The 9,604-nt window shown below is 34.1% G+C and overlaps 1 pseudogene; it reads left to right on the top strand.

Annotated features, from left to right (window-relative positions):
• The first annotated feature begins 2,416 nt into the window (after nt 1-2,416).
• Nucleotides 2,417-4,401, top strand: LOC112727140 (aspartate--tRNA ligase 2, cytoplasmic-like; annotated as a pseudogene).
• Nucleotides 4,402-9,604: the final 5,203 nt, after the last annotated feature.

A 9,604-nucleotide genomic window follows, 5' to 3' on the forward strand; every position in this document is an offset into this window, starting at 1 on the left:
GTGTATTGGAGATTTGAACCAGAATTTTTGGTTTTCTAGCTGGAGGAGAGAAGGACGGTTATCTAATGAGATGGATTATGTCCACATTTCTGATTCGAATCTCCGGATACAGGATATTTGGTCGGTTGGTAGGTGGCATTTGGATACTCTTTATTCTCCTTTATCTCAAAATCTGAAAGATAATATTCTCTCTTACAATCCAGATGAACAAGCAGGTCCGGAAGTGGGTTGGTATTGGAGTGGGTCTGCTGCCAAAGTCTATGACTCACGCAATGGTTACTTGTGGTTGTGTAAGCAGCTGTTTGGTTGGGAGGAGAGGGAGAATTGGCTTTGGCTTTGGCGTCAGCTTGTTCCGGAAAAGCATAAGTTTTTGGCTTGGTTGTGTCTTAAGGAGGCTCTTCCTACTGCAAGTTTTCGCTTTAGAAGAGGGATGTCGTCATCGGATAGGTGTCCAAGATGTCTTTCTAGCCAGGAATCGGTTATACATTGTATTCGGGATTGTCCAAAAGCTCAGCTTGTCTGGCAAAGGTTGGATATTCCTTGTCATCCTTTGGATTTGAAGAACTGGTTCTTGTATCATAGCAGAGAGCACCCGTTCAAGTTCTTTTCGGGACTTTGGTGGATATGGCGAGCAAGGAATAACGACATCTTTAATCCCCATGAAACTTGGCCTCCGGAAAAAGTCATTTGTCTGGCATTAACTTCAGAAAAGGAGCTTAGAAATATTTTTGAATTACAACGTATGTCCCTTCCCTCTACTCTAAATGGTTTTTGGAATCCCCCATCCATTGGTACTTTTAAGATTAATTGTGATGCTAGTTATTTTGGTTCGGGTGATAGTGTTGGTTTTACTTGTGTTATTAGAGATTGTAATGGGAGCTGGCAAAGGGGGTGTTTGGGAATGATTGAGAGTAATAGTATTCTTCAAGGAGAATTGTTTGCTATTTGGAGAGGATATCTCTTAGCTTGGGATGTGGGTCAACGAGATGTTATTTGTGAGACGGATTGTGTGGAAGCATTTAATCTTGTTACTCAAGATGGTTTTGGGTTTATTGATCCACTGGTGCTCAAAATAAGAGATATCATGCATTGGAATTGGCGTGTTGACTTTCGTTTGATTATGAGAGATGCAAACACGGTGGCAGATACTATGGCAAAGATGGCGATAAAGTTACAACTTTCGCATGTGGAGCTTCTTTCACCTTGGGAGGAGTTTAAGAGTAGTCTTAAACGGGACTGTCCCTCTATTTAAGCAGTTCCTTGTTTTGTTTCTTTTGTTTTTCTTTGTTTAATTTATTTCAGTCACAAAAAAAAATTAAGCTCCACTTCTGCTCCCTCCCCGTCTCCTCTTCTCTCTTCTCTCTTCTCTCTTCTCTCGTCGAGTGGTCGTCAGCGCCGTGGTGCTCCGTCTCCCATTTCATCCTCCACTTCCGTAGTAACAATGGAGCCTCAGACTCAGGTATAAAGTTGCTTCATTGATTTCATTTATATTTGTTCCTTTTATGTTCTTATTGTATTCCTCCACTCCCTTGTATGAATCTGTTGTATTCCTTCCTTTCATTGATTTCATTCAATTTTTTTATTCTGTTTATTTGTTCTGATTTTGGGGTTGTATGCTATATTCATGTCGGAGGGGCAAAGTGACATGAAATAGAGTTATAGAGGAAGCCCTAACCTTCAATTTCACAGAGCAATATGCCGTGTGCAATGCTAACATAGTTATTTAGGATCTGAAAGTAGTTTCCTATAGCTGCTTATTGTGGTGATCCATGACATAAGAATGAAGTGCTTTACTACAAGCTTGTTGGTGTAGCTAAGATTCATGCCAATTTGGTAATTATATATAGCAATTGCAATTCTCCATTATTGTTCTGGTTGTATCTAACAGTGAGAAATGAGGCTTCATGAATTTTACAAACAATACTATGAGTATTGTGTAGTTCGTTTGTATTTTGCATTGTAGCCATGGCAGATTTACAATTTTAATTTCTGTTTCTGAAAAATCAACCCTTTTCTATTTTGCCTGTAAAATATGCCCAGTTGAACATATCCAAGTCGCTGTATAGTGCATGTTTGAGGCAGATAGTCTTATTAGATAATTGGAAGAGGAAATAAATGGGAAGATAGAGTTGTAGAGACAAGTTTTGGAAGCAGTTCTCTTACAACAAAGAACACCGTCTTCTTCCCATGACGAGGTATCTTGACGACCCTACTTCGGATTAGAACCATTTTCCCTTCTAGAGACTTCTCCAGATTCTTGATAGGTGTCCATCTGTCAGAGTCCCTGAATGGGTCCTTCGACTGCACGTCCTCCATTTTATAGTCGCCGTAGTTTTCGCCAGGACACTGTCCTTACCTCCGCTGTCGACTAGGACGACCCCCTCACCGAAAACTAGGGTGACTACAAAATGGAGGACCTGCAATCGAAGGACCCACCGAGGGACCTGACAGATGGACACCTATCAAGAACTTGGAGAAGTCTCTGGAAAGGAAAATGGTTCTAATCTGAGGTAGGATTATCGCGATACATCGTCATGGGAAGAAGATGGTGTTCTTTGTTGTGAGAAAGCAACTCGTCACCGTGCAGTGTGTGGTGCAAGCGCAGGAAAATTCGGTTAGCATGTGCAGATGGTGCAGTATGCCGGGGCGCTGAGCAACGAGTCTATTATCGATGTTGAAGGTCTTGTTTCGGTCCCTTCTAAACCAATCAAAGGCACCACAAAGCAGGTTAGTTAGCTTCTGAGGTTTGATTTTGGATAGAAATGAAGGGAAACAATAGCATCGTATTTAGTAGGGTTTAACACTAGCTTTTCTCTTTCCGGAAGTTAGAATTTGAAATCTTAACAACTACTATGTTGAATTTGGTTGCATAGTGGTTTTTGGGTTTAGAAATATTTGTAAGGTTTATAATATAGAATGTAATATTTGAAATCTCCTTAACTTGTATATTTGTAATTCATTTTTTTTTCAAGTAATAGAACATTTTGCTGAGAATCTATAGCTTATGTGGTTTGTTCTGATAGGTGGAGATTTAAGTGAGGAAGTTGCACTGTGTTAACAAGGCCGGTTCTCTACCAATTACTCTCCAGGATGCTGCTCGAAGTGAAGCTGAAATTGAGAAGGCACTTCAGGTACATTGATTGGAGGTGTCTGGGTCTTTGTCAACCTGTTTGACTCCTTCTTTATTAGGGTGATTTGTTTGCAGGAGCTTATCTTTTACTTCATTTCTTTTCATCCATTGGTTAACTAGTTCTCTTAATGAATGCAGGCTGGTGAACCATTTGCTCGTGTTAATCTGGATACACGTTTGAACTTTAGAGTAATTGAATTCAGAACTGCAACTAATCAAGCAATTTTCTCCGTTCAAGCACAAGTTGGAGAGGTAAAGCATTTCATATGAATTTTATTCTGAAGAGTCTTACTTATTCACGTTCATTCTTGAATTGCATGTTGTTGAGATCATGGTTGCTTTAAATTTTGAATTTACTGCAATTAGTGCATACTAAGACATTTAAGGTATATATTTTCCCCATGATATCAAGTTGAATGATCAAATTATTTCATTGCATTGTTGGGTAGGCATTCAGAAAATTCTTATCATCTGAAGGCTTTGTTGAAATCCACACTCCAAGGATTATTGCTGGGTCAAGTGAGGGTGGAGCTGCTGTTTTCAAACTGGACTATAAAGGGCGCCCTGCTTGCCTTGCCCAATCAACAGCGCTTCACAAGCATATGACAATATCTTCTAATTTTGACCGTGTTTTTTAGATTAGTTCTGTGTTTAGGGCCGAAGATTCCTTCATACCCAGACATCTGTGTGAGTATGTTGCTCTTGATGTTGAAATGGAGATTAAGTGGCATTATGTTGAGGTATATTTCACTTTTAGGCTTATGTTTCTTGGTATGGTTCTGAAATTATTGTGGTACGTAACTTGTTTTACTGCTATTGAGTTTTTGAGCAGGTTATGGATATAGTTGATAGGTTGTTTGTCTCAATATTTGATAGCTTGAACCAGAATTGTAAGAAGGGTCTTGAAGCTGTGGCACACGAGTACCCATTTGAACCTTTAAAGGGAAGCATCTTCGATTAAAAAAAATGTATTTTATATATATCATACATTCTTTCTAATCTAACAAATTTATTTCTCCGTAAAAAAATAAGAGTAAATATTGTTAACTATACTATGTTGTAGTTCTTGTGCCATGAACTACCAGTTGAAAAATGTGAATACAAAATGAATGCAATGCTTAAAGGCTTATATGATCTTATTCATGATCTGATATATCCCGGTTAATATGCAGTATCTTCGTCAGACTCCGCGGCTTACATATGAAGAAGGGGTTCAGATGCTGAGATGCTCAAGGTAAGCTTAAAATTTTCCTTAGTATCTAATTCACAAATCATGAACAAATTTATTTTCTTTTTTCTTTTTTCTTTTTGAATGGGGGCCTTTCTTCTTTCTTAATAAGACATATGCTCCATAACCCTGAGTTCTGTTCTAAGGAGTGCTTCATTGATGCTGAGGCTTCCTCTCTATTTTTCCTCTTATAGATGGTTCTCGGTTTTCTTTGCAACTGTTGAATCATTGACCTCAACACTCAGAATTTTGTTTATCTTCACTAATAAGAATATTAGAAAATGGTATGTCTAGCATGTAAACTTTTTGTAATTTTTGTTTATAGGTTTGAGACGGAATTCTATATCCTTCACTGGTACTCCTTAGCTGTAAAGTCATTTTCACAATGTCTTGCTCTAATAATTCACAATACTCTAACTCATTTGATGTCTTTATGAAAGGTAAGCAATAAGAGATTTCGTCATACATTGCATTGGTATGAGAAATGAAAATAAATGGATATAGTTGTCTTGGAGCATGCAAGTATTTCTCATAGCCATCATTGCTTTTTCATAGATATAGTTATTTCCCCAGAAGCTAAGCTTCGAGTTTCTCACTGTTTTTAGTCAGAGTTCTGTGTTGCCTGTCCACAATGCAGAAATGTTGAAAAAACAGGCTGAGTCTTGCGGCATTGATGTCAAGACGATATCTACACACATTGATTCTGTCAGGTATCCTTCATGGCCTCTTGCTCAGATTCTTTGTGTAACTCTGGCAGCTACTGTCTCCATCCACCAGTAAATATCATTTTAATAAAATTGTTACTTCTAAAAATCAACATAGGTAGACATAATTTGTGTCCAAATGAGTAAACCATTATTTTGACCCTTGAAATATTAGTTTGTGACAAAATGGTCCATGTAAAAAAGATTCAATAAAGTTTTATATTGACAGTTGAAAGCCTAATACAATCCTCTTCTTTTATTGGGATTTGGAACCAATTATGTAATGTTTGCAACAAGCTTGACATAGGCATAGTTGGCTACAATGTTGAATTACTTTTAAATACATTGATTTTTGGATTTTACAATTGTCTAACCGACACTTACTATTTATTACTGGACGGAAGGAATGATTTATATTTTCAACAAATTGAATTACCTAATATCAAAAACTAATTGCTTTGTTGATGATGAAAGCACATTTTTATTTTCGTCTCTCTCTCGTTAACATCCTTGTTGCTGCACTACTGCTACTCCTTAGTATCTGTTTAAATTAGGTTTTCTGAGAAAATTTGGAAAGAAATTTCTAAAGGAAGAAAGAAAAGAAAAAGATCATGTCCCAAAAGAATCACTTTCTTTTTTCTTTTATAACCTTCCAGATTAGTGATTATTACTACTACTACTCTGGATTTAATTAAATAATCTTAACTATGTTAAAAAAATAGATCATAATTAAAATGCATCTCAGCAAAAAATTAAATAAAATCTTGACGTATGTTCGAAGAACCGCAAGTAAATAATATAAAATTGAAGATATACATGAAAAAAAAGAAAAGTAAGAGCCTAAACCCTTACTTTATCTTTAGACTTAATTCATTCACCAATAAAACAAAAAAGGCCACGGTATCAATTAAGGAAATGACCTCGAATGTTGTCAAGTTAAAAAGATTTGATGGTGAAAATTTCATACGATGTCAAAAGAAGATGCACTTCCTTCTCACATTACTAAAAGTGGCATATGTTCTTAGCATACCAAGACCACTAGAAGTTGAAGGGGAGGTCATTACAAAAACACGAACCAAGCAAAAATAGGACAGCATACTCAATGGAATGGCATGACTGATTCAATGGAATGGCATGACTGACTATTTGATGTCTACCAAAATGAAATGGCATGACTGTTTGATGTCTACCAAAATGGAATGGCATGACTGACTGTTTGATGTCTACCAAAATGTTGGGAGTGCAAAAGAACTATGGGATAAATTAGAGGCAAAATATATGGCCGAACACGCAACAAGTAAGAAATTTCTTGTCACTCACTTTAATAATTATAAGATGGTTGATGGTAGATCTGTTATGGAACAAATGCATGAAATTGAGCGTATTTTAAATAATTTTAAGCAACATAACATGCACATGGATGATACCATTATTGTTTCTTCAATTATTGACAAACTTCCTCTACTATGAAAAGAATTCAAAAGAACTATGAAACATAGAAATGATGATGTTTCTCTCGAGCAATTAATTAAGTTATCACCTTCGTCTTGAAGAAGAGTATCGTAAACAAGAAGATACTAAAGAACAAATTACTCATGCTAATCTTCACGTAATGGAAGATGGAAAATCCAACAAGCCCAACAAAAAAAGATATGAGATTTTAATAAATCTCAAGGTAACAATGAATTATTTTCATTGTGAAAAACCAAGACATTTTAAGAAAGAATGTCACTTCTTAAAAAAGAAAAAAGAAAAGAACAACACAACAATAAAAGATAATCTTATTGCTGTTATTTCTGAGATCAATATGAGTGAAGATATTGGGTCATGATGGATAGATTTTGGTGCAACTTGATATGTGTGCAAGAATAGAAATTTTTTGAAGACATTCAAAGAAAAAAATGGGACTATTTTGTACATAGAAAATGCATCACCTGTTCAAGTAATGGGAAAATGGACGGTGAAACTTGAATTCACTTCCGGAAGAGTACTTACTCTTATTGATGTATAGTATGTACTCGAAGTTTGAAAAAATTTAGTTTTTGTACCTTTACTTAACAAGTGTGGGTTTAAGTCTGTTTTTTAAGAAGACAAATTTATTCTGTCTAAAGGTGAAGTATTTGTGGGTAAAGGATATCTATGTGAGAATATGTTTAAATTAAATGTTGTAAATAATAATAATAATAATAATAATAATAATAATAATAATAATAATAATAATAATAATGATGTTTCTGTTCATATTGCTGAGTCCTTTTATTGATGGCATAATCGGTTATGACATGTTAATTTTCATAAATTAAATGATATGATAAAATATGATATTATTCCAAAATTAATTAAAAATTCAAACGTATGCACAACTTGTATGTTAATCAAAATAACAAGGCTTCCTTTTCAAAGAGTACAAAGAAATTCTAAATTATTAGAATTCGGATATTCTGATGTATGTGATTTGCATGGTTGGCCTATTATAGGTGGAAAAAAATATTTTGTAATTTTTATTGATGATTTTAGTAGATATTGTTATATATATTTGATGTATTCTAAAGATGAAGTCTTGGATAAATTTAAAATTTTTAAAATCAAAATTGAATTGCAACATGAAACATTTATTAAATAATTAAGGTCTGACCGTGGAGGAGAATATTATAATCCTAGTTATTTTGAGTCTATTGGTATTATTCATCAAACCACTGCACCATATTCTCCACAACAGAATGGTATTGCTAAAGAAAAATAGGGTGTTGGAAGAAATGGTTAATGTCATGTTATCTTATTTTGGTATAACAAAAGGTTATTTGGATGAGGCTATGTTAACTGCCTGTTATATTTTAAATAAAATTTCTAATAAAAGGAATAAAATAACTCCATATGAACTTTGGAAGAATAAAAAGTCTAATCTTAAATATCTTTAAGTTTGGAGTTGTAGAGCAATAGTAAAAGTTCCTGAACCTAAAAGAAAGAAATTAGGAGAAAGAGGTATAAAATGCATTTTCTTAGGATATGCTAAGAATAGTAAAGGTTATAAGTTTGTAGTTATTGAATCTAATGAATCATATTCTGCTAATACAATTATTGAATCAAGAGATGCAATTTTTCTAGAGAATAGATTTAATTCAACTCCAAGACCTAAAATTCACTTAGAAATAGAAGATAATGTAAAAAATAAACCCGTTAAAAATATTAAAGCTAGAAAAAGTAAAAGAATCAGAAAAGCAAAGACTTATGGACCAAATTTTTTTATGTTCCTTGTGGAAGGGACAGGTGAATCAATAGATAGTATTGCACCTATATGCCTTCATATGGAAGGTGATCCTGAGACCTATGAAGAAGCTATAAATTCTCGAGATTCAGAATTTTGGAAACAAGCAATACAAGATGAAATGGACTCAATAATAAGAAATAACACTTGGAAAATAGTGGATCTCCCTCGTAGGTCAAAGGCTATTGGTTCTAAATGGATTTTCAAGAAGAAGATGAAAGTAAATGGAACTGTTGATAAGTTCAAAGCACGGTTAGTTACTAAGGAGTTTGCACAAAAAGAAGGAATTGATTACTTTGATACATATGCACCAGTAGCAAGAATTGCAACAATTAGAGTGCTTATAGCGCTTGCTTCAATTTTTAATTTTTTTACTTACCAAATGAATGTTAAAACAGCTTTCTTAAATAGTGAATTAGACAAAGAGGTGTATATGAAGCAACCAAAAGGGTTTATAGTTGCTGGTCAAAAAAATAAAGTGTGCAAATTAGTTAAGTCTTTATATAGACTGAAACAAGTCCCTAAGCAATGGCATAAAAATTTCATGAAAGTGTTCTTCCTAATTGATATAAAATAAATGAATCTGATAAATATGTGTATAGTAAAGTTAAAAATGGTAAAGATGTTATGATTTGTTTATATGTTAATGATATGTTTATTTTTGGTACTGATTTAGAATAGATAGGAAAAACTAAATATTTTTTGTCTAGTAATTTTGATATGAAAGATATAGGAGTTGCAGATATAATTTTAAGAATTAAAATTGTTAGAGATAGTCATAATTTAAAATTATGTCAATCTTATTATATAGAAAAAATATTAAAAAGGTTTTATGAGTTTGAAGAATATTTGGTGAGTACTCCTTTTGATCCAAGTATTAAATTAGTACCCAATATAGGTTCGTCTGTTTCACAAATTGAGTATGCAAAAATAATTAGATGCTTAATGTATACTATGACCTGTATTAGACCAGATATAGCATATGCTGTAGGTCGTTTAAGTCGGTATACAAGTAATCCAAGCAAAGACCATTGGCATGCTGTCAGAAGAATATTAAAATATTTGAAAGGAACAATAAACTATATTTTGCTATATAGTAGTGGTGAACCTTCTGTTTTAGAAAGATTCACAGATGCCAGTTGAATAAGCTATACAGAAGATCATGCATCAACAAGTGATTGGATCTTTATCCTTGGTGGGGGTGTTGTTTCTTGGGGATCCATGAAATAAACATGCATAACAGACTCTACCATGGCTGCAGAATTTGTTGCTTTGGC

This window comes from Arachis hypogaea, chromosome 12, assembly GCF_003086295.3.
Source record: "Arachis hypogaea cultivar Tifrunner chromosome 12, arahy.Tifrunner.gnm2.J5K5, whole genome shotgun sequence".
In the NCBI taxonomy this organism is placed as follows: Eukaryota; Viridiplantae; Streptophyta; class Magnoliopsida; order Fabales; family Fabaceae; genus Arachis; species Arachis hypogaea.